At 39.3% G+C, this 23,102-nt stretch overlaps 1 long non-coding RNA gene across 2 annotated transcripts; it reads right to left on the bottom strand.

Moving 5' to 3' along the window:
* Positions 1–577: 577 nt before the first annotated feature.
* LOC308385376 lies at positions 578–22,720 on the bottom strand. Of its 2 annotated transcripts, none has more exons than XR_013969503.1 (3): positions 22,607–22,720; positions 932–1,002; positions 578–737 (listed from the first exon to the last, which is right to left on the bottom strand). It is a non-coding gene; the product is annotated as an uncharacterized lncRNA (long non-coding RNA). The 2 variants fall into 2 exon arrangements; XR_013969504.1 differs by lacking the exon at positions 22,607–22,720 and adding an exon at positions 18,761–18,870.
* Between the last annotated feature and the right edge of the window lie 382 nt (positions 22,721–23,102).

Genomic DNA, 23,102 nt, shown 5'->3' with positions numbered 1-23,102 from the left:
AGGGCAGGGGTCCCCAATCCCAGTCCACGAGGGCCGGTGTCCCTGCAAGTTTTAGATGTGCCCTTGATCCATCGCAGCTGATTTAAATGGATAAATTAGTCTTGAAGTTCTCCAGAGGCCTGGTAATGAACTAATCATTCAGGTGTGTTGACCCAGGGTGAGATCAAAAACCTGCAGGGACACCAGCCCTCGTGGACTGGGATTGGGGACCCCTGGGTTAGGGTTTAAAGGGTTAAAGTATTCCGTCAACTGTCTGACTAGCTCCACCATTGATGTCAGCAACAATCGGTCTCCACCATAAACAGCGTGGGGCAAAAATTGCTTTTCCCTACCTGCCGACCAAAGGTCTTGCTCCACAGCCTCACTGATCTTCTCACACACCTTGGACTTTGTTTTAACTGCTTTCAAAGCAATGCTTCTCTGGGCCTGCCCATACCTTCAAGCTCTCTCCACAGTGCCAGAAGCCAACCATGCTCGATAGTACGCCTTCTTCAGCTTACAGGTCCCTTTACCTCTAGTGTCTTCCATTTGGTTTGAGGGCCATGGTAGGAATCAACCACGTCAGTATAACTTCCCTAGCTGTGCAGTTATGAAAAATGGTCCATTCTGCCAGGGGTAGAAGTAGAAGATCTCCTGGTCCAGGTCATTGCCGGATGGTCCCAGTGCACATGTGCCAAACACTTTGAATATGGGGACCCCAGTCCTCTCCAGCATCTTTCTCTCCCACCTGACCCAACCTATATGGAAAAGAAATAGTAAAAACTTATATGTGATCATATAAGGCTTACATGATTTACTCATGAAAGTGGCCACTTTCTCATTACTTTCATACATTGTTTTAGTAAGTATCCAAAACATACAAGTTTCATTATATAATTTTTCAGATACAAACTTTATAAGATTTATATATCTTTTCCATATGGGAACTCACCATCGGGTGGTGATTAGTTGACAGCTCAGCTTCTCTCTTCATCCAAGCGTCCAAGACTTACAGCCACAGGTCTGATAATATGATTACAAAATCAATCATCACACTGTAGCCTTTTTGCCAAGTGCATTTATGAACATCCTTATGCTGGAACACACTGTTCATGATGGGCAATCTGTGCCTAGCACAGAAGTCCAGTAACAGAATACAGACTTGGGTTTGGATCAGGCAGGGGATAGTTATTGTAATATCACTGATAATCTGATATCTGGGCCTTTCCCCCACTGATTTGTGTGGGGTTGTTTTAAGAAGTGTGGACATCTTGTTCACTAAGATGTTAAACCTACTATCACTTGGCTCTGTTCTCAACTCTAAGTGCCCTGCCTTCTGTTTCAAGTTTCTAATTCTACAAATGGTGAAGGGAAATGCTCACTTGTTAATGCCAGTAACATACTGTACTTGCTTTACTCCTCCACCACCACTCAGTTTATAGAAATTCAACAGTTCTTGTCCAATAAAAGAGAGCTCATTAGTAGATTCTGAAATTTGGTAAATGACAGCAGGCATATCAACTGCCTAAAATTTCAAGGCTCACTAGGCTGTTGAAAGCTAAAATTACAGATTTTATAAAACAGCTTTAAAGTATCATCCATGAAAATAGTGATCAGAACAGACTAAAAAGGGAAAGTGCAGTACTCCTTCAAGCCCAGTGCATTGTTTTACAAATTTAAAAGATGGTCATCTACCCTAAAATTAAAAACATTCATTCACCCTCTTCCCCGTGATTGAAAAATATAAGCCTAAGACGGCCATTATTTTGGATATTTCAGGGGGTTTTTTTCTTTTCATTTTAGGAGCGTGGCTGGAATCTATCCGTGAATTTACTGCTCAAAACTTTCCATAATCTTTTAGATCATTAACCTGATTCGGACACTCTGAAGTCTTATTCAAAGTTATCATTAAATATTTGAATATGTCCTGACTAAAATTAATTTGCTGAAGACATTTAATTGTAAACACGGCACTAAAACATACTACGTGTCTGTGTAAAATACTGGAAAACATAAAGGGCATACATTTATTTTTTATACAATGTGAATGTGTGTATTTATAGATGTCAGTGTTCCCCACCTTGTATTAGTTTGTGAATTTCCGTTTTGTTTGGTCAATGTGCAGCTGTTTGTGTTTGTGAGTGTTCTGTTGAGGTAAGCAATTTGTTGTGAGACAGCAGCAGGAATGCTCACACCTACACTGAGTCCTAATGAGGATTTTACTAAACCCACAGAGTCTACTGTGTAACTATACCAGCCTCCGTGGAAGCCTGACACTGCAACTACAGCTGTGTGTGTGTGTGTGTGTGTGTGTGTGTGTGTGTGTGTGTGTGTGTGTGTGTGTGTGTGTGTGTGTGTGTGTGTGTGTGTTGCAAGCAGGAGTTATTGATACTTAAGGGGGAAAAGACAAGACAGAAAGCAAAAAGTAGGATGGAGTGTAAGATAGGAGAGGATTAGAAGGGATGGAGAGGAAGAAGTGGGATCTGTAGGAAAGTAAATGCTGGATGGAGCAGGGTTTATTAATATCCATTTGGGGGAGACTGTGCAGGGTCTGCTAATGCTTCTCTTGGCATTGACACAGTTTGGCACCCTGTCTGAAAAAGACTTAGAGAGTGGTTTGAGTAACCCTGAAACACCAAGCAAACAGCTCAAACTAAGAGATAGAATGGCAGACTTTCATTTTAATGTTTTTTACTGGAACATTAAGTGCTGGATAACAAAATTTCAAATGCAGAGATAATAAAATTAGAGATAAACACATCAGTGTCACACTTGAACATAAGAACATTAATACAGGAATTGCTGTGACCAGGAAAATGGGTACAGTAAGGTTTCTTAAAATAGCATGAATTTACAGTGCCTAACAAATGTATTAGACCACCTGCTATGAAAACAAGAAAACACTAATATCTTAGAAATTTGTCAAAAACTAGTTTAAAACTAAAGATTACATTGCTATTTATTCGGCAAATAAAAAACTGAATTCATGTTTTTATACCCAGACAGAAAACTTTGATTGCATATTAGTAATAGCACACAGTGGGCTAGAAGTTAAAGACTATAATTTGTATGCAACGAAAAGAGCATCTGGTCAGCCAATTACCATCTAATGGTTGCTCTTCATCCAGTGTTAACAGTCTTTTTATCTGCACCCTGTCTTTGCAACACGCACAAGTATATTCAACCATGTTCACATGCACTTTTCATCTTTATTCAAGCCTTCTAGTTAGAGAAATGGCCTTCTCTCACCATGTGCAATGCACTGTACAATGAACCCCTTTATTTCCCCGATCAGCTAGAAGTAAGGGTTCACATCCTGCCATGTACTTGTTCTCTATCTTTTAGTTAACCACCTCCTTACCAACCACTCCCCTCTTTTCATCTCCATAAAATAATCCTATCCTTTTTGTTATATAACTGGGCAATTTGAGTTACCCTGCTCCAAAGAAACTTCCTAAATAAAGACACCACACTGGGGAGGATTAAAAAAAGAAAGGGGAAGTACAAGGGAGGGCTGGAGAGGGAGCAGATCCCTTGCAAACTAATGACTTATTCCTGAAGATCAAAAAGGAAAGACTAAACAGATAATTCCTAACCAAAGATACTTAACATTGCATAGTCAGTCTCCCACTCCTCAGCTAATTCAGAAGGGGGGTAATTAAAAGAAAAGCTATGAAAAACACTCAAACATGGACACACAGGCACACTGGCGAGCATAGTGCTGTGTGGTGGGAGGCGTGCCACACGTGGCTTTGATAGCATGCGTCTTTTATCCCTTGGCAGCTTACTGCCTGGGTAAAACACATTTACAATGTCAATAAAAACCCATTTTAAATCATTTGCCGGGCATTTGAAAATGTACCGCCTAAGGTGCTGTGACTAACACGTTTCCCCTGTCTTTCTTGCTACATTTCAGTTTTTTTTTTTACATACACAGACGGATGGATGCATGTATGAAAACACAAGAATGCACACCTAAAGATGTACACAACAATAAAAGAGAATGAAACAAATATAAATGCTGTAAAATCTGCCTGTGGGTACGAGACTGCTCATTGTGTCATGCCGTTAATGTGTCTAATGTCTTTTACAGAGACATGGATGAAGGTCTTTATTGCTCATTTAATCCATCCAAGGCTGATGGGGGTGTAATGTAGGAGGGAAAGCAAAGATAACAGTGGTGAGGGAAAAAAAATCCTGTAACATATTGATATTTTAACTCTCCGCAAACACCTACACAAGAAATCTCACACAGACAAGACTGCGGACCCACATAAACGCACTCACAGACAAACACACACATACAGACACCCAACTATACATGTTCCAAAATGCATGCGGAGAGCCATTTGTGCATCTACGCCTCTGCCACTGCTTGTGAAATTGATCACTAAGTGGTCACAGGAGTGTGCACTTGATGAAAACTCAGTTCAACCTGTTCTAATCCCACCTGCTACGGTGATCTCCCACTGCAGTTTTGCTAGCAGCTGTTCTCTGTGACTTTGTGTGTGAACGTGGATGCTTGCTGTGGACAGTTTTTATGCTAGAGCACCCTTTCTTTGACTTTTGTTCAACTTGCTATTTACAGAAGAGGTGGGGAATCAAAGACCTACAGAGCAAGTTCCTCTCCTCACAGAGAGGTTTCCTGCACCTGAGCCTAAAAGCCCAACTGAACCTCAGCAAGGGTGCTAATAGGCCTCCTTGACAGGTGTGTGTGGGTGTGAATGCTTGAGAGAACGACAGAAGGGAAATCACGGATAGAAAGAGAGAGAGAGAGTTTTTGTGTGCTTTAACCTTTGAAAGGCTCATAATTGTTCATGGTCTAGTAACCATAATGTCATGGCACATTTACTTAAGGCAGTAATTTCCATACCAGTCTTCTTCTCTCTTTTTTTTTCTCCAACAAGCAATATTTTCAACACGCATACACACTATATGGATATAAGAGTGTGACCTATGCAATTTACTCCTCTGACAAGAACCTGTGGGTATTCACAATGGATGCTAGTGTAATGGGGTTTTAAATGTGGTGTAGAGAAAAGTGGCTCCCATCAAATTAGTCTTCTATTCGTTCCCACTTAGAGTTACAATAGCCATGCCTCGTCTCCTCAGCCAGGATTGCCTCTCACAGCTCAACCACAGGCTCTGCTCTTTGCAGAGCTGCCAATGCTGCAAGCCTAAGGATTTCAAGATACGCTGCCCAAAACATATATAGAAGAATGTGCATTTAACCATTAGAGCAGCCTTGACAAATTTTGAATTGGTGTGATCAGAATGCAATAAAATATTAGAAATGTGAATGCAAAATATGTTAAAAGGTTATTGTTTTTGAATGCATATTAGAATATTATAACATCAGTCTTGCTTGATATAATTTTCTCTCGGCTATACTGACTTTTTCTCCTTTCTGTCTGTCTGACCCACTCATTTTTGTTGTTTTTTATACTGTTATGAAAATGATTGAAAAGCAAGTCAACACTGGCTTTAATATTTCCAACTTGTATTGAGTATACTGTCTGCCCAAAGTTTCTTGCCTCAGGCTCAGACTCGAACCAATCTCTCCTGGCACTGCAAAAATGACTATATATATTTATACAGAAAATACGGAAAACATTGGCTTGTTCTTATATCAGTGTTAACAAATCATCAAAAATGTATTGCTTTCAGGTTAAGGAAAGGTCTCATGTTATGTTAAACTTAACTAACATTGGTATTGCTTGACATCATAGAGCAGCATAAAACGGACTAGGATTCTTAACTCCAGAGATAGCAAAGCACATTCATATCACTTTTCAAAATAAGACAATACCACAGGATCAAGTAAACTCTTCTTTTAGAAGAGCTCCCCTTGGCTCTGAATGAACTGTAACAGCCTAGTTATTAAAATCAATAGCAATGAGTACAATTTCTCCATTTCAGATTGACTCTTGACTCAATCAATAGATATCAAATTACCCTTCCTCTTGAGTGCATAATCTTCATCACAAAGAACAGGGTTAGACCCTGAATATAAATCAGTGTAGAACACGTAGAATACCAAAAATAATGAAGGAGCTCATTGAAAAATTGCACAATAATTAGTAGCTGCAGTCTTCAGATGCAAATCTAAAGAATGCTTTAATACAATTCATACAATTTACTTTAATGCAGTGAAAAAGCTTGACGAGTGTAAAATAATGGTGGTTGTAGCAAAGAGACGTGTAAAGAGACGTGATAAACTAAAGCTAAAACCATGACAATAAACTGTGGATGGGGACATTATCATCCAGAAGAGCCTGTATGGATTTCCAGTAACGGTTCCCTCTAAGGCACATGTGTCAAAGTCAAGGTCCGCGGGCCACAGCCGGCCTGGCGTACATTTATATTCGGCCCTCGAGATCATTTTATATAGACGTACTATTATTGTTATGCATGGCCCAGTGATGTGAGGCGCTAATAATATACAAACTACAGATCCCATAATGCAGCGCTGCAGCCAGTGTTGCCAACTTAGCGACTTTGTCGCTATATTTAGCGAGTTTTCAGACCCCTTAGCGACTTTTTTTCAAAAAAAAAAAAGCGCGTATCGCTTTTACTCTCAACAAGCAGCGGGTGCTGTAACGCAGTCAGTTATTCTTTTACTCTTATGCTGTTTTGTGGATCACAAGGTTTAAAACTACTTATAAACACACACACACACACAAAGTAACTCCACCAGAGTGCCTATTTCGGGTCACTTTTGCCAGTCCAAGCCCGAGTAAAGGAGCAGGGTTGGAATTGTGACATTAAAAAAAACAATTGCTAAAAGAAATTTAATTTGTAGTTCTAAATAAACTCTAAATGCATTTAGGACGTTTTTTACTCACTTTATGTCTCTTCCACGATGTTATTTCTCTCTCCAATGACATAGGTTACAATTAGATTAGCATGACCCCCTCTGTCCCCTTCTGGCTGCCTCTGCCTCAATTTTATCCCACAACTTAGACATTCACATTACTCACACTCTCATTACACATACATATAGGATCTTGGGGGTGGGCACGATACACAGAGTCCAAATTACCATCAGGGTGTACACCTCACCCCTGGCGTCGTTGCCCACCTCTCAATTTTAAATACACGTAGACATTTAGGGCTAGCAGGAGGGACTATGCGCTTACCTGCTGCTCTCTGGCAGGTAGCTCCATGCCCTCCTGGGTTTTAATTGCACCTTAGAACACACATGCATCAACACTACAATGAGCGGGTGGAGGGAGGTTTGGAGTCTTCTCTCACCCCCATTCTCTGCGGCCTGCTGGAGCGGGGGGGGCTAGGAGGAGGAGTTGGCCGTCCGACTGCGGTCTGGAGTGTGGGGCCTCCCTGCTGCTACGGAGTTGGGGCGGTCTGCCTCTCCCCACCGCATGGAAAAGGGTAACACCACCTGGGTCTGGGTGCAGTTCCCCCCTCCAGGGGCAAGGGTACCTAGACCCGGTTCGTAGAGTACGCTTGGGGAGTGTGATCGTGTGTACAGCGTCTCTTTATGTCTGTCTCCACGTTGGTTGAGTGTGGAGTAAGTGCATATGAGAGCATGAGGGTGGGAATGGATGTTTGTGTCTGTGTGTGCATGTCTGTGTCTATATGTCAGGTTGGGTATCAGACGCCACCTCTCTGGAGACATCTCAGGCCCTCTAAGGTTTGGAGGCCTATCTCCACCCACCACCACTTCCCCTGCCAGTGGCGGACTCCCTCAGGTATCGGTGCGTTGGTGGTTCTTTGTGTCTGGGGATGGGCGTCCGGGTACACACCGGCTCACTCCTTGGCGGCCGCTTATCGGGGCCTGGAGCCTGGGGCCACTTCGGAGGTGGGGTGCCCCCGGCCTCTCGGCCTGGGGCTCGGTCACTCAGGCACAGCTGGCTGCCGGCGGAGCTCACGGGCGCGTCACTGCAACTCCCCCTGGCTTCTGCTTGGTGGCTGCTGAATGAGCCCTCATCTGGGACTCTCCTCAGCTCTTACTGGGACAGTGGCACGGCTGCCCCTCTGTTGGTCTTCCTTGGTCTATTGTGTTCTGGGGGCCTCTGGATGTCTGGAGTTTTGATCTCCTCCATACCTGCTTCATGCCCTGGAGGACGGGGCTGTTGCTCCCCACACTCCCTAGCAGATCGTTACATGGAGAAAACTTTGGAATACAAGCATGCTGATCCACACAGGTATGCACACAGGTGTACACACGGGTATTCACAGACGCGGACTACAGCTTTCTTGGCTGCTGCCTCAAAGCACATTGTGCGCTGTATATCTTGCGTGCTGCACAATATCGTTTATTATTTAGTATCTACTGATATCTACTGCTAGCTAGTTTATTGTGATGGTGCTGTTTTTTTTATTATGTTGCTCTTTGTTGTTTGCTTTCTCTTCTGTTTTTTTTCTCCATACAGGTGACCCAGGTGTTTTGTTTGTTTGTTTGTTTTTCTTTCTTCCCCCCCTTCTCACCGTCGCTTCTCCCCTTTGGTTTTCTTTCTCTGCCGCTCTTTCTTTCATTCTTTCTCCCTGTCCTATCCCCCAGTCATGTCTGTCCCGTTTGTAGCAACTGAAAATAAAATAAATTCATAATTATAATAAAGGTCAATCAAATGGACCAATATGGCAAGGCCATGATGATCCACTTGGTAAAATAAATCCGCTTGGCATCTTTCTTGGCCTTAAGACAACAATTCTGATGGCTAAAGATCCAAACGGGACACAAAAAAAGAAGAAGAAAAAAAAAAAGATTAGCATGACCAATTATGCAAATTAGGCGATGACGTCATTTAGCGACTTCTAGCCACTTTTAGGACAACCAATAGCGATTTTCCTTACTGAGGAGTAGGGCTTTGGAGCGTGATGTCACGGGGGTGGGCGTGGAAAGGATTTTGGCCCGATCCGCCATTTTGGGGGTCTAAGTAAGGAGCGAAAGCATAGCCATGGTTCGTACTTGCTGTGTGGTCGGCTGCAATGTTCAATCTTACGACCGGCACGGGAATAAGTTTGGATTGTCTTTTTATGCTTTCCCAACCTGGAAGCAACATGAAGGAGCTCATGTATCGGATATTACCAAACGAAGGCGTCTAGCCTGGGTAGCAGCCGTGAGACGAGCTGATATCAGTTGGTGTGCTCAAGACATTTTCATTCCCGTAAGTTCTAAATATGTTCACATCACACTTTATAGCTGAATAATATCATCGTTGGTGGTCTCGGAAGTTATAGAAATTGCGATCAAACATCGAATGGAGTGACTTGATTGGTTGATGTAAAGACAATAAATGAAATGAGACAGGAAGGACACAAATTGGCGTTAATAATTTGCCCGATTATCAATGTGTTAATTTGCATGTACTTTACAATTACGGGCATATAATATGATAACGATATTTTAGCAGTTCAATGATAAATGTATAACATTAATTATGGTGGGGGGTGGAAAATGGCTATTTCACTCGATGCACTCCAGCTGACTTACTTTGACGACGTACTCAGAATTTGGCGGCTTGAAAATTGCCAAATCTTGCACCCAGCCATTTGTAAATTGGATGTGCGTCTCCAGTGACTTGTAATTACGAAACTGGTTCGCTGTGTAAGCGCTTACTCCACAAACAAGATACGTGAAGATATCGAGGTAGGACAGTGGCGGTAAGTCGTCTGGGTCTTTACTCCACTGCCGTATTTCATATGGGTCCAGATTTGCGATGCACTCTATTTTTTTTCAAGTACCGCTGCTTCGCCTCTGGACGCAATCGGTCTCTATACCGTCCGTTTTCTTTTGAGCTGTTTTTAAGCATGTTTCTTGTCGTCGTCGTTCCAAAACAGTGTGTTTGTTTTGATTCGTAGACCCCGAAAATGGAGCTGCGCTCCCACAATGCATTGCGGCGTGACGTCAATTCCAAAGCCCTGTTGGCAACACTGGCTGCAGCCTCCTTGCTGAACGCTAGGCTAACGCTAGGCTGGGAACAATCCCGCGTCAATCAAGTCAAACTTCTGTTTGTGGAGCTAGCTGCTCATAATGGTGGAGAGAAAAGTTGATTCTGAAAGCAGAGCCTTTAAGCGCCAGTGGGTGACATAATATATGTTTATAGACATTGCTAGTAAACATATATTAAGTCTTATTGTGTCTTATTAGTGGAGCTAATGTGGCTGTAATTAAGGAATTTCATTTAAGACGGCACTACGAGACAAAACATCAGGATAAGCTGAAAAACCTAAATGCAGTGCAGAAACTACAGAAAGTAGAAGAGCTAAAGAAGAATCTGACATTTCAGACGTTTTTCACCAGAGCAAAATCACAAAGTGAAGCTGTTGTGAAAGCAAATTTTATTGTAGCAGAGGAGATAGCCAAATCAGCCCGGCACCACTCTGAAGAGCCACTGATTTAAGAACACAGTTGTGTGAAAGAAGCAAAAACTTTATTGCATACTCTCTTGCCATGGATGAAAGTATAGACATGATGGACATTGCACAGCTGGCCATCTTCATCCCTGGAGAGGAAATATTGAACATTAAATCGATGCACGGGACAACGACAGGGGAAGACATTTTTTAAAACGTATGTCAAAGTGTAACCGACATGAAACTGCCCTGGGACAAACTTTTTGGACTTACAACAGATGGAGCGCCGGTGTTGTGCGGTGAAAAAAGCGGACTAGTCAGCAGGATGCGAGTAAAGATGCAGGAGGAGAACTGTACCGGTGAGTTAACAGCATATCACTGCATCATACACCAGGAAAGGCTTTGTGGTAAAGTTCTAAAAATTGAGCATGTAATAATCACCGTAACGCAAACCGTAAATTTTATCTGAGCTAAAAGTTTAAATCACCGTCAATTTCAGTCTTTTATGTGGGAAATAGATTCAGAGTTTGCTGACATTCCTTATCATACAGAGGTCTGTTGGCTGAGTTGGGATAAAAATTCTCAATAGAGTTTTTGAGCTCAGCAAGGAAATCTGTCAGTTCATGGACATGGCATGTATGATGCGGTGAAGGCATTTCAAGTGAAGCTGTCACAAATGCACCAGTGCAACCTGCCTCACTTTCCCTGTTGCCAAGTAATGTTGAACCAAGTCAGCGGATTTTGCTGAACTGCACCTGTGCACTCAAGGGAAAGTTCCATTCCTGAAGCAATGCCCAGCTCCGTCTACATGCGGCTCGAACCTTGTATATGCTTTCATTTATTTTTTTCTGGGGGTTTTGGCAGCATGTTCATATTTCTAACTTGCATAATTTTGACAGGATATATTTTTATGAAGAGCAAAATATTTAAAGTTAAAGTTTCTTTTTTTCAAGTTTATTTAATCTGGAATAATATTCCTGTCTGTTTTTATTCATATTTATATTTAAAAAACATTGTTTTAGTGTGTTCAATAAATGTTTATCTTGTTTGGCCCGTGTGCCTTGAGTTTTGGCCCCCTGTGCAATTGAGTTTGACACCCCTGCTCTAAGGGGTTAAGTTAGCCAAAAGATTTTGGCCTAGTTTTGGCACCCAATCCTAACCATACTGTGAGTGAACACAAAAGTAAAGAGCAAGTGGAAACAAAAATCCAAAGATAACACCAAAGTCAATCTCTGTAGACCACATCTTATGGTTTTTGACACTTCCTATAATGTCACTGTATGTGTTACTGCTGACAGACCTCTCTTGCTGACACAGTATGCACGAATATTACCAGTCACCTGAGAAAAAGTTTTCCCATTATTTTTCAACTAACACAGTTATAGAATGTGTACTATCTATAATTTCAATCCAAATTCACTAATGTCTCTCCTAAAGATATAGACTGTACAATGCAGTGCACCTTTGTGGAAATATCTCAATTTATTGTGTGTGTGTGTGTGTGTGTGTGTGTGTGTGTGTGTGTGTGTGTGTGTGTGTGTGTGTGTGTGTGTGTTTTTGAGGTTTTGAGTACAGGTTTCCTTTTTTCAGTTTTGAGTTTTCTTTTTAAATTTTTAATTTAAAGGTATTTTTTGTCACCTGCATATTTTTTTCCTTCTCTGGGTTCCTTAGGTTTCTAACAGCTTAGTTACTGGCATGACAACAGAGTTACTATTCAGTAGACTGAAGATAATGTAGGAATTGAGCCAAAAACTTGCAGGGGGAAAAAGGCTTGTAAACACTTTTTGGGGACATTTTGAAGCCATGATGAAATGAGGCGAGTAGCACACAGTATTTAATGGATTCAAATAGAAAACACCAAACTGCTACAGGGAATTGATATTTTATATTTCCAAGTAGTATACTAGAAAGAAGTTTAGAGGTCTTTAATCTTTATTTCTTTTTTTGATGACAGTCTGCCTTCTTAGCTGTAATACAGTGGTAATTGTTCTAAAGCACATACTGCAAAACTATAAATTGCACAACTCATATTTTGAACTGAACAATTATGTTATCAGCTTGGATTTTTAAGAAACATTAAGATATGGCATTTTATTGCTGCTTTTACTATAAACAAATAATAAATTGTATTTAAAAGATAGGTATTGCCACTGGTTTGTAAATTCCTGCTTCAAAGCTTTGACCTAAGCAGTTCTGGTCTTCTAAAACCAGATGTCAGAATTTTTTATCTGACTGACAACCAAGGATACTGGTCACTCAGTCACAAAGTGGCCATACTCCACCGCAGTGACAAACCCATTGCACATATAAAGTCTATCCAAAACTGCAAGACACATTTATATTTATATGTGTAGTATGATGTCTGTAAAATTATTGATTGTTATCATAAAAAGGCACTTTCGATCGTGCATTTGCACCATCTTTTGAAGGTTTTGTAAATAAGCTAGTTTTCACTCAAAGGGGATGTCTGAGTTGTCAATGTCAATGTTAGCATTAGCTACTTTCTTCTGAGAAATAATATACGACTCCAGCTGGAGACGCATGAAATGTAGCTGTCATTATAATTTCTGTGGAGAAAATACTAATTTTTTCTTTAGGTAGTGGGTTGGTAGTGCAAGAAAGTAACCAATCTCTCCCTTTTCACAAATGTTAGCCTTAGCTACTTTCTTCTGACAAATAATACACAGGTTCAGCTGAAGCCACAAGTCAAGTAGTGACCATGAACGTTTCTGTGGAAAACTGGTGGTCGGTTGTCTACCTCAGTGGTTATATACTATAGAGCAAGGGCGTCAACAATACGGCGCCCGGGCCGGATTTAAAGCTTTTCCTGCTGATAAAAACCTCCTCCAATGCCATTTATATGACACAAAGTAATTAAGCAATTTTTCTGGCTTTTAACAATTAAAAGCCAGAAAAGTTTCTGTGTTTCACTTTCTACTATATTCAGTTTTTTTACAACTGTAAGAGAAAAAAAATCTGGACAGTCTGGGCAATGAGCTACCAGAACTTTTTCTCTAATTTTACACATTTAGTTCTCAAAATTTATGTCGAAAGAGTCATGCTAAAGGATTTTTTTTCTTTGTCACAGCAGCCTTTTCTTTATTATGTAGAGAAACAGTTGGATATGTAACTCTTTACACTGACAAAAAGGGGAATTTCACTGGTCTGGCCCACTTAAAATCAGAGTGGACTATTTGTGGCCCAACAGAACTGTCTTTACCAATGTCATAGACCAAATAAGTAGTGTCATTTTCCTATACAATTCTGAACAATCAGACTGTAGGCATTGGCCCCTGCTCACCATTATAAAAATGCAGTTTAATATCGTGCATGCACTTGCATGTTGTGTTTACTTTTCAGACCCATATTATGTAAAATCTATGAAACAGAAACACCTCATTTTTCAGTCTAGTTTTGTTCCAATTTAAAACAAATTGCATCTTCTAGTTATGCACTTCTTGGAATATTCATTCTCTTCTTGGTATATATGGCTACAATGTGGGTCACTGAACTTTGACACCGAATTAACTGCAAACTGTTTGTGACCTGTAATCGTAAAGGGATTTAGCTAAAGGAGACTTTAAAAAGACTGAAATATGAAGATTTAGATATATGCCTATTTTTTCCTAATACCCTGTTTCAGTAGAAGGGTATTAGTTGTCCTCTCCACTTAGTCAAATTAAAAAAAATTATATGACTAATTTGCAATTGCAACATAAACTAAAAAGAGAAGAAAGGGGGGGAGAGAGAAAATGACTCACCATCTTCAGGATATGAGGAGTACAAAGATGTATGAAAGCCAACTGATGTTGTATGCATAATGTGCCCTGTAATTGCTGTACTTCCAATAGTCTCTTCAATTCAAGGGTGAAGAAGACAAATTAGCTTGTTTATTAGCAAATCCTATTGTTTCCTAAGAAACAACCCCATTCCTGAGAAACTTGGTCCTGGCAACTAGATACTTGCAAACCCACACTCAATGCAGTCATGCAATATCTGAATGAGTTAGGATTAAGAAAATCCTGCTGCCTTTGGAATACCAGATCAGCTCAACGTGTCTGTATGCGAGTGTGTTTGTTTGTACACACATGTGCCTTTAGACGCCCATCGGGGTGCTTGTAGATAAATGGCCATTTGGTATTGACTTCAATTTAGAAAATGCTGCCTTACACTTTCCACTCTGTGAAACCCAGGGGCACCCGGAGGGAAATCCAGAAGTGATCTGCCAAAGGAAATGTATTACAGAGGGTCACTAGCTCTGGTTCAGGGGATTTACTGTATTCTCACACACACAAGCACACAAAACACACCTACATATACACATAGCACAGAGACCCTTGTCATGACAAACCCTATGATCTGTGTTGAGAACACACTGCTCATGCTGTCATTGTTGAAATACGGCAGTGACAGAGTGATTTAGTGTGACAACGGGTGACTGAAGGCTGGCCACAGGCAAATATGTCACAGCCAGTTTAGGCTTCACATCACAACCCAGTACAAGGTTTAGTTTGGCTTGCATGATTCAACTGAAGATGCATACGTGGCAGTGGCCAAGTCTTTAAATGGATGAAAAGATATAGGTTGATGCTGGACTTGACAGTGGCCACAAGCCAAACCACATAGACCTTGTGATTGGAGAGCCCAGACGGCGCCTACCATGTGGCTGGCTTCTCCACAGAGAACACAAAATGGGTGTTCAGAGAGAGAATTTTATTGCAATTATATTCACAAGAAGATAGACACTTCCTCCTCAATCTGATGTCAGTGGGGAAAAGAGTCTCCCACTGCCCAAATTTCAATCTGCTTAGATATAACACACACACGCACACACCGTCACACTCACACACACATACACTGCATCACTTCACGAGACATCAAACATTGACAAAGTCCCTTTTTAGTGCTGCCCGTTGGCACAGTAACTCCAGGCTAACGAAGTCACACGCTGGCAGAATATTAATAACAGCAAGCCAATCACCGAGCTGCATGAGGCAAAGTTATTTGCATATGAGAGGTGCGGGAGTCGATCCAAAACACTGCCTTCATACATCTCCAGCATACTGGGATGTGTTTTTGTGTGCATATTTCAGTGTACATTTGCCACTAAAAGGGACTGGTAAAAATTTGGTATGTGACTTATTTATAAGGATGGTCTTTCTGCTTGTTTTGGCTATTGAAATACTAAAGGAAAGGTCTAGTGTCACTTTCATCAAATAAGTACTAATAGTTTCAGTGCACAGTGCTGTTGAATCTTTCATGGCAAATAAATTTAATTCCCTAGTTCTGCATGATGAATAACGGCTCTGGCTTTAAGGTTGTGGCCCACTGTGCAAGGCTTTACTTCAGAGTATTTGAGCCTTTCAACCAGTGTGGCTCGCCAGTCTTTTAAATCTGAATGAGTAACACTTCTGTGGGTTTTGTGCAATACACAGCAGTGCAGTTAATGACCAAGATCATCCGTGATAGCTCTAACTAAGTAGCATTTTTGAAGACATAAACTCTCACCCGCCCGATTACAGAAACATACCAAATGAATATTTATGAATGAAAGCCATCAGTCTGCAGACAATGAGAGCTTTGTCCAGAAATGCACTCTTTGCTCATTGGAATAAAAATGGCTAGGGTTTATAGTTGGATTTGGCAGGTGGGGAGAACGCTGTGTTCCGGTGCAGCAGTGCAGCATGAAAAAATGACTTTGTTTGAAATGAGTACTGTTATGATCTCTGTTCCAGTTGACTTGATTTTCTTTTTCTGTTTTTTTTCTTTTTTTTTTGTGGATGGACTATGGTCAGCTGACCTCTGCTGGGTCTGAGTTTACTACTTTTTGTGGACTTACATGAGCTGTCATGGTTATTTTCTAAACCCTAACCAGAATCACCTTTATAAAGTACAGAATTGGAATTTGGCAAGCAAACTTTATCAGCGTAACTGACTCGAAAATCTTAAAACTTTGCCCCCAACCAAGGTTTTAAATGCATTTTTCCCCTGGTAGTTTGTGGTATTCACAACACTATGCTTACTTTTGCAAAATGATTAGAACAAAATTATGCAAAATAATCTAAATTATATTTGAATTCTGAATTAATTTAGTGTCAAGTCTCCTATATTGTCTCCTACAAAGAGTCTTTCAGTGACCATGGATACACTATCATGCCCCAGTGCAACACAATCAATGTAAAATGTGCTGCAAAATACACAGTTTGGCTAGTGTTTAATGTCCTGTTTAACTTTTATATGATATCATATCATGTCTGTATGAAGTAACCAAATAACTTTGGCAACTCATCATTTATAAAGCCACTGTGCGATTGAAGCATGAATTAGGACATTATATGTATTATATTTCCAGTGAAAAGTCTCTTGCTGAGCATTTCCTACCTTGAATAAATAACATAGTTTTTGTCTCCTGTTCTTTTTTTCTTAAATATTTCTCCATCTCTGTTAATGAAGCCACTACATTAACATCTTTTCTTCTTGGAAAGTAAAGTCTTCAGCCAGCAGACAAACTGTTTTAAATTGCACAGAAGCAATTTTTTGTTTGTTCGTCTTTTTTGAAGCGTTACATTTAAAGTCACCTAAACCTAAAAAAGAGAATAAAATAAAATAAGTAAAAGTTAAAATTACTCGATTTAGGCTTCCTCATCCTGCAGTGCTAGTTAAATGCTGAAGTACCATGGATAGAACTTTATTGATATTTGTATTAAGAAAGCAAGAATTAAAGAATGTATACAACCAGGGACATGTACTGATTTAACTTGAAGGACTATTAGACTACAACCCATAAAAATAATCTCACTTGACACTGTATTGTATTAAACAGTTGGCCAGATTTAAAACACTCATTAGTTGAAGAGGTCAAAATACTGGTGCTGATCATTTCAGCCTATTTTGCCCCTGAGAATTGGTACTGTGATTCAAACCTTATGTGAATTGCTGCATTAATTAGACACTAAAATATAATGAACATGCAAACATAAAAACACTAAAATAAATATGATTTATTGAGCTGCAGTTCTGTTAATATCATCAGCCTCAGACTGGATATATCAGTACGAGTAAATGAGTCACCAGTCTGCTTTCTAATTCATTATGAAACAATATGAAAATGCAGTAAGGAGTTGAAATCACTGATGCAGCTAATTTTCATTGTCAAAATTTTGTTAAGTCCCTGTTTCTAAAATTATTTCCCCAGTGTAAAATATAATTAAAGCAAGTTATAATGAAATCGATTTAGAAAAAATGGTCAATTTTAAGTGACATTTTTGTTTATAAGTATGTTTCTCATTTTTGTGCAATTGTGATTAAAAAATCTGGGACAACTGGAAAGGTTTGAGCAAATTGTGATGAGCTTGTGATGCAGATCTCTCAACCAGACAAAACATTTGCTGCAATAAACCAAACAAACAACAACAAACAAAAATATTAATTTAAACTACAGTTTAGTGTTGTTAAATGTGAAGCAGCACAGTCACAATGAACTTTTAACAAATGTATTCCTGCCATTAAATTCAGTATGAGCATAGGATTTTTTAAAAACCAGAACATCTTAGTTTCATGATTTCACACTGTGTAACATTTATATTGTACTATTTAAAAATAAATAAATAAATAAGGGAAGAGATATGTTTACCCTGTTTATAAATCATTAAGAGTTTGAGTGCAAATGTTTTATTTTTATCTTTTATTTTTGCACAACAGCCAGTTGACTAAAGTGGGCACCAAAATCATCAAAAGTATTTGAATTTTTTTCTTTTACATTTTGTTGCATTTTCCCAATAGTACTGCTGACTTAACAACATAAACTATGCCTGCTGTAGAACCCATTGCAAACAAATTACCAGTATCATCTATTGGAAGTAGGCATAGAAATTCATAAATTTATAGAGAGCCACAAAACCACTAAACCATATTGTAAACTTTGTTGTATAAAATTGGCTTAAATGTTATTTTTAAATAGTGTTTTTTTAAACTAACTTAAACATAATCATACATGCCAGCAGCAACAGCATTAGAAAAACATGACCCGTCTCATATTTAGGATTCAATGTTTTGAAAGAAACACACTCTATATTTTATTTAATTGTATCTCTGTTTGTAGATTTCCCTTTCACAATCCTTAGTGAATGAAAAGGGACCACATACAGTTGTTAAAGACTCCTATCAATATTTGAACAGCAGTAGCTGCAAGTTGTCCTGCCTGTGGGACTCCTGGGCTCCTCAGCTCCATAGCATGTAACTTATTATCTAGTTTTCTTATCTTACCTAGTAAGGTCTCCCACCAATCTCTAAATGAAAAAACGTATTTGTTTCCACTTAAAATAAATTGTCCTTTGGATAATTGTAGAATCTACTGTAAAATATATAAGGGCCTTGAGGCAACTGTTGTTGTGATTTGGCGCTGTATAAATAAAACTGAACTGAACTGAATTGAATAATACAGTCAAGAATAAATATAACTCACATTTAGCCATAAGACTGTTCATTTGCCTTTTGAGAGAGTTCACAAATAGGCATCAATATATGTTGATCATCTTGCATTCCTCCAGCCTTGTTCCTCTTTCCGTGGTGTCGAATCACTGAGTGAATTCAGCCCACAGTGTGGGAATCGGTATATCCTGGTGTGAGTCAACTCTCCTCAGACTGTGGGTCGATGGTGCTGACTGAGCCAGGACAGCTAATAAATCACCTCCTGCTGTCCTAAAATGGTGGGGTTGTGATTGGGAAGGGGAAGGGAGCCGTGAGCAAGGGTTAATGAATACAGGCCACATCGATCTGCTTCCACCGGCCTTCTCTCTCACACCATCCACTGCTCTACTCTCAGGCCAAATGCTGCTCCAGCACTTTTATGACCTGCCACACTAAGCACGGGCTGAGTTGCGAGGAATACACAGAGGTAGGAAACATCGAGCACTAGTAAAATGCAACGGTAATGGTTAATACCATCAGCTAATTACAAGTTTTAGCTCAGGTGGTAGCTGTAATTACTAAATGAGGTAAAGCTGTGTGGTTCAAAAAGTTACATAAAAAGTTAAAGCAAAGAATTTTCACAAGAGCATTATGCATGTGTTATCATTTCTGCATATTTGAATATGCATGAGTATGCCAGGTTCCAAATAATGAAAAGCATGCAAACCTTTGTGCAGACACCTATGAACTCTCTAATTTGTTATCAGTTTGCTGTGACTGTGCGACTATGCTAAGTCAAAATGTTGAATATGCTGGCCATGTGAACAATAACCAAAGTAACTCGGAGAACCCTCATAGACTGATTGGGCACTACATTTACACTAAGTCACAAAGACTTATGCATCAATAATTAACGTTATTCAACAACCAGTTTGTCCACTGGGATGATAGCAAGTTGCTTGTTCAGTACTGACCTGACACATTGTTGTCATTCTGTTATATGACACCCAGCTTTTAGGCCAACACATATTTGCACATTACTCTTATCTGTGTCTTGCACTGCCCAAGACATTTCATGGACTGTATTCCTTGTTCTGAGACTTTCTGCAGTACTGAGTCTTGTCTGTCTTTAAACCTCGTAAATAGCTTTTTTCTCTTTGGGGTAATACGGGCCAGAATATTGCTCCTCTTTTCCATGCAATGACTGATTGTAACTGGGTGGAGTTTAAACTTTGACAGATCTTGCATGAGAAGAGGGATTGGCCCTGTGCATTTTTTTGTAATTCAGGGACTACCTCAACAAATATTTAAGAAAGATCTCTGACACAGCTTTAGAAACCATACATGTATGGCCAGCTGTGACTGAACACATCAGAGGATAGCTTTGTGTTTCTGATTACTGTACATTCTAGTAATGTTTCCTGCGTGTTTCTATGTTTGCTTCAGTAAGCAAAAGCATATTTTTTAATCAAAGTTTTTCCATGTAGTGCTGATATTACCATAAGGGGATGATTTGTTATGGATATGCTCAGAGTTGTTTAGCTCTCTTCTCAAGATTCCTTATTTTTAATTCTTTGAAGATTTCTTTTGAAAATGAGATTTTAATCTCTATGAGACTTTTGAATTGGATAAATAAAGGATAAACAGAACAGAAACAGAAAAAAACAGCAAGTGGTCCTTAAGCGGATATGCAAAATAAAATGTCTAACAGTATATGTTAGTAGTAGGTTTAAAATATAAGGCTACTGACTGGCCTGCATTAAGAAAAAGAGCCTACAAAATAACAGAATAATGAAGGCAATAATGACAGTGCATGACAAAAGAGATCAATACATCTGTGATCAGTGGGGAAATAGTTTCTGATTTACACACATATTTGCCTCATTAGCCACTCATGTCATTAATAACTATGAGCCAAAACAGCTTAACAACTCATAGCTGAAGTAAATTATCTTGGAAAAATGGTGCATGTCCAAACCTGATATAACTTTGACAGTTATTGACCAGTCACTTATTATATGTGTGTTGGACATAATATAAATGTGCAGTGCAAAGACCTGAAAAACTTTGACAAGAGCCAAATTATTAAGGAATGGGTGCAAGCACCTCAGTGACAGCACATTTTGCAGGGAGCTCCCAGTCAGCAGTGGCGAGAACTGTTTACACTAACAGAGATCTAAAAGGAGCTCAGCCCTGAACCAATGACAATGTGTTGGAAAATGTGCTGGGCTTTTCACAAATTGCTGTGTCTCAAACTCCCAACTTCCAGATTATAAAGGCCCTGCTGCTTATCCAATGGTGCCAGAAACTACAGAGCTCCTGCAGATGTATATTAGGTGTTGGCAGTTGTAGTATTTCTGGTGTGCACATTGTCAAAAACAAAACACAGACTCTTTACTTAATTCATTCCTGTATAACAGACCCTATTATTTATTTTAGGGTCTAAAATGTCTCTAAAAATATTCACAAGCTCTTATTTGAAGGATAATAATTAAATAGATAACAATTTTTTAAAGGGGTTAGGGTTAAAATGTAATTATGTTCTAACAGAGTAAGTTACAGCTAACTACACTTTCATCAGACTGCGTACGATGCACTGCACACTGTATTTTTATTTGCAGATGGCAGTTAATTCTGGACCCAATTTCACATATTCATAGGAATGTATTCAGCAACTGTGAATGACGTTAGCCTAAAAATATGAAACAATATAAACAGATTAAAAAAAAGAAAAGAAAAAAACAGACAGATGACAAGAGAACCATAATGACATCAGGACACAACATCATATATTCAGTGTCCTAACTGACCTTTCTCTGGCCTCTGTAATAGCATTAACACAGCAGTTAAAACCATGGCCATCAATTATCTGACCATCCTTGTTTGCACCATCCTTAACAAATAGTTTATAATTTCCGCATGCCACTCAACATACTCTTCCTCTCTCTCTATTTCTTTTTCACCTCCAAAGTTCGTTTTAAATCACAACATCTAATGGGAATAGAACAGGCGCATGAGCTGCATTTGGCACATTGTTGAAATTCTCTTCCAAGCTACCTGGCTTGTTACCTCTAGAAACACAGATGCGAGTGAGTGTTTTTTTTCAGCCTTTGTTTTTTATCTGTTATTCCAGTCTTCTCAAAGTCATTCTTTGATGCATAAAACAAAGTGAGATATAAGTTTCATTTATTCCCTTTGTTGCTCATGCAGTGGTTTTACTCCTAAATATTGTAGGGCGATGAAGGACAGACATGATGGTTAAGTTGATGGCATTGGCCTCACTCCTTACAATTTTGTGATGATAAAAATATAACAAATATATATATATATATATATATATATATATATATATATATATATATATATATATATATATATATATATATATATATATATATATATATAACACAAAAATAAGAAATGACATACAATGTGCATACATTTTGTTGCTGACATGTACATAGCAGTGATTTGCTTAACAGTGTAAAGCAAATCACTGTAAGACCCATACCCATGCATACTGTATCCATGTGCTTTCAGTTTTCTGAAATGGAGCAGATAATTGTTTTTTGCTTATGACACGAAGAATTAGGATAAAACTGTTGAAATTGAAATGGATCCACTCTTTACTATTTTATTAATAACTATCCAAAAGATAAAGCTGAGCATTATCATTTATTTAGTGTGATATTTTATTTATGTTTACATATGTTAAACAGGGGACCACATATAAACACAAACATTAAACCTTTGGTATATTTATGTAAATTACAGCTTACATCCATTTAATTTATTTATGATTTTTTTCCTCATTATGGTTTAATACATGCGCAAGTTTGTCAACAGCATCTTAACGCAATAAAATGTTGCGTTTATTTTCATAAATTGGAATTGACTGTACCTTTTTGCAGGTATGGTGCCCAACAGCAATGTGCATGTGTAAGGATGGGGAGGAAGAGAGAGGATGTGGTCATTAACCAAAGGCAGTGAGGGAGATTCCTTCTCCTGCATTCAAATGATGCTTAATCCAACACTATCAACACGCCTCTCGTACCTCCTACTCCTCACTCATAATCCTCATCTTTCTTTTGCTCCTGCTCTTGTGCCATTTTTCTTAGGAGACTACAGTGCAGTACTTTCCCTCATCCGTCTCCCTCATTCTTCTTCTCTATCCCTATTTATCTCATTTCTTTCCTCTTTCTATAGGCTCCTTTCCCCTATTTCACCAAGGACATGAATATATCTCCTCCTACCCAGCCCCCCCCCCCCCCCCCCCCGTCTCCCGGTAAGTCTCTTTTCCTTCTATCTGTCTGTCTTTCTCTCATCATTCCCAGAGATAACTGCATGCAAGCGCTTTCATCTTTCTCCTCCCTGAAGAGAAGACTGCCCAGCCGACA

Source organism: Rhamphochromis sp. 'chilingali' (assembly GCF_963969265.1).
Source record: "Rhamphochromis sp. 'chilingali' genome assembly, chromosome: 2".
NCBI classification, from domain to species: domain Eukaryota; kingdom Metazoa; phylum Chordata; class Actinopteri; order Cichliformes; family Cichlidae; genus Rhamphochromis; species Rhamphochromis sp. 'chilingali'.
Note: the sequence above shows the minus strand (reverse complement) of the source record. Positions and strands in the feature narration are given on the sequence as shown.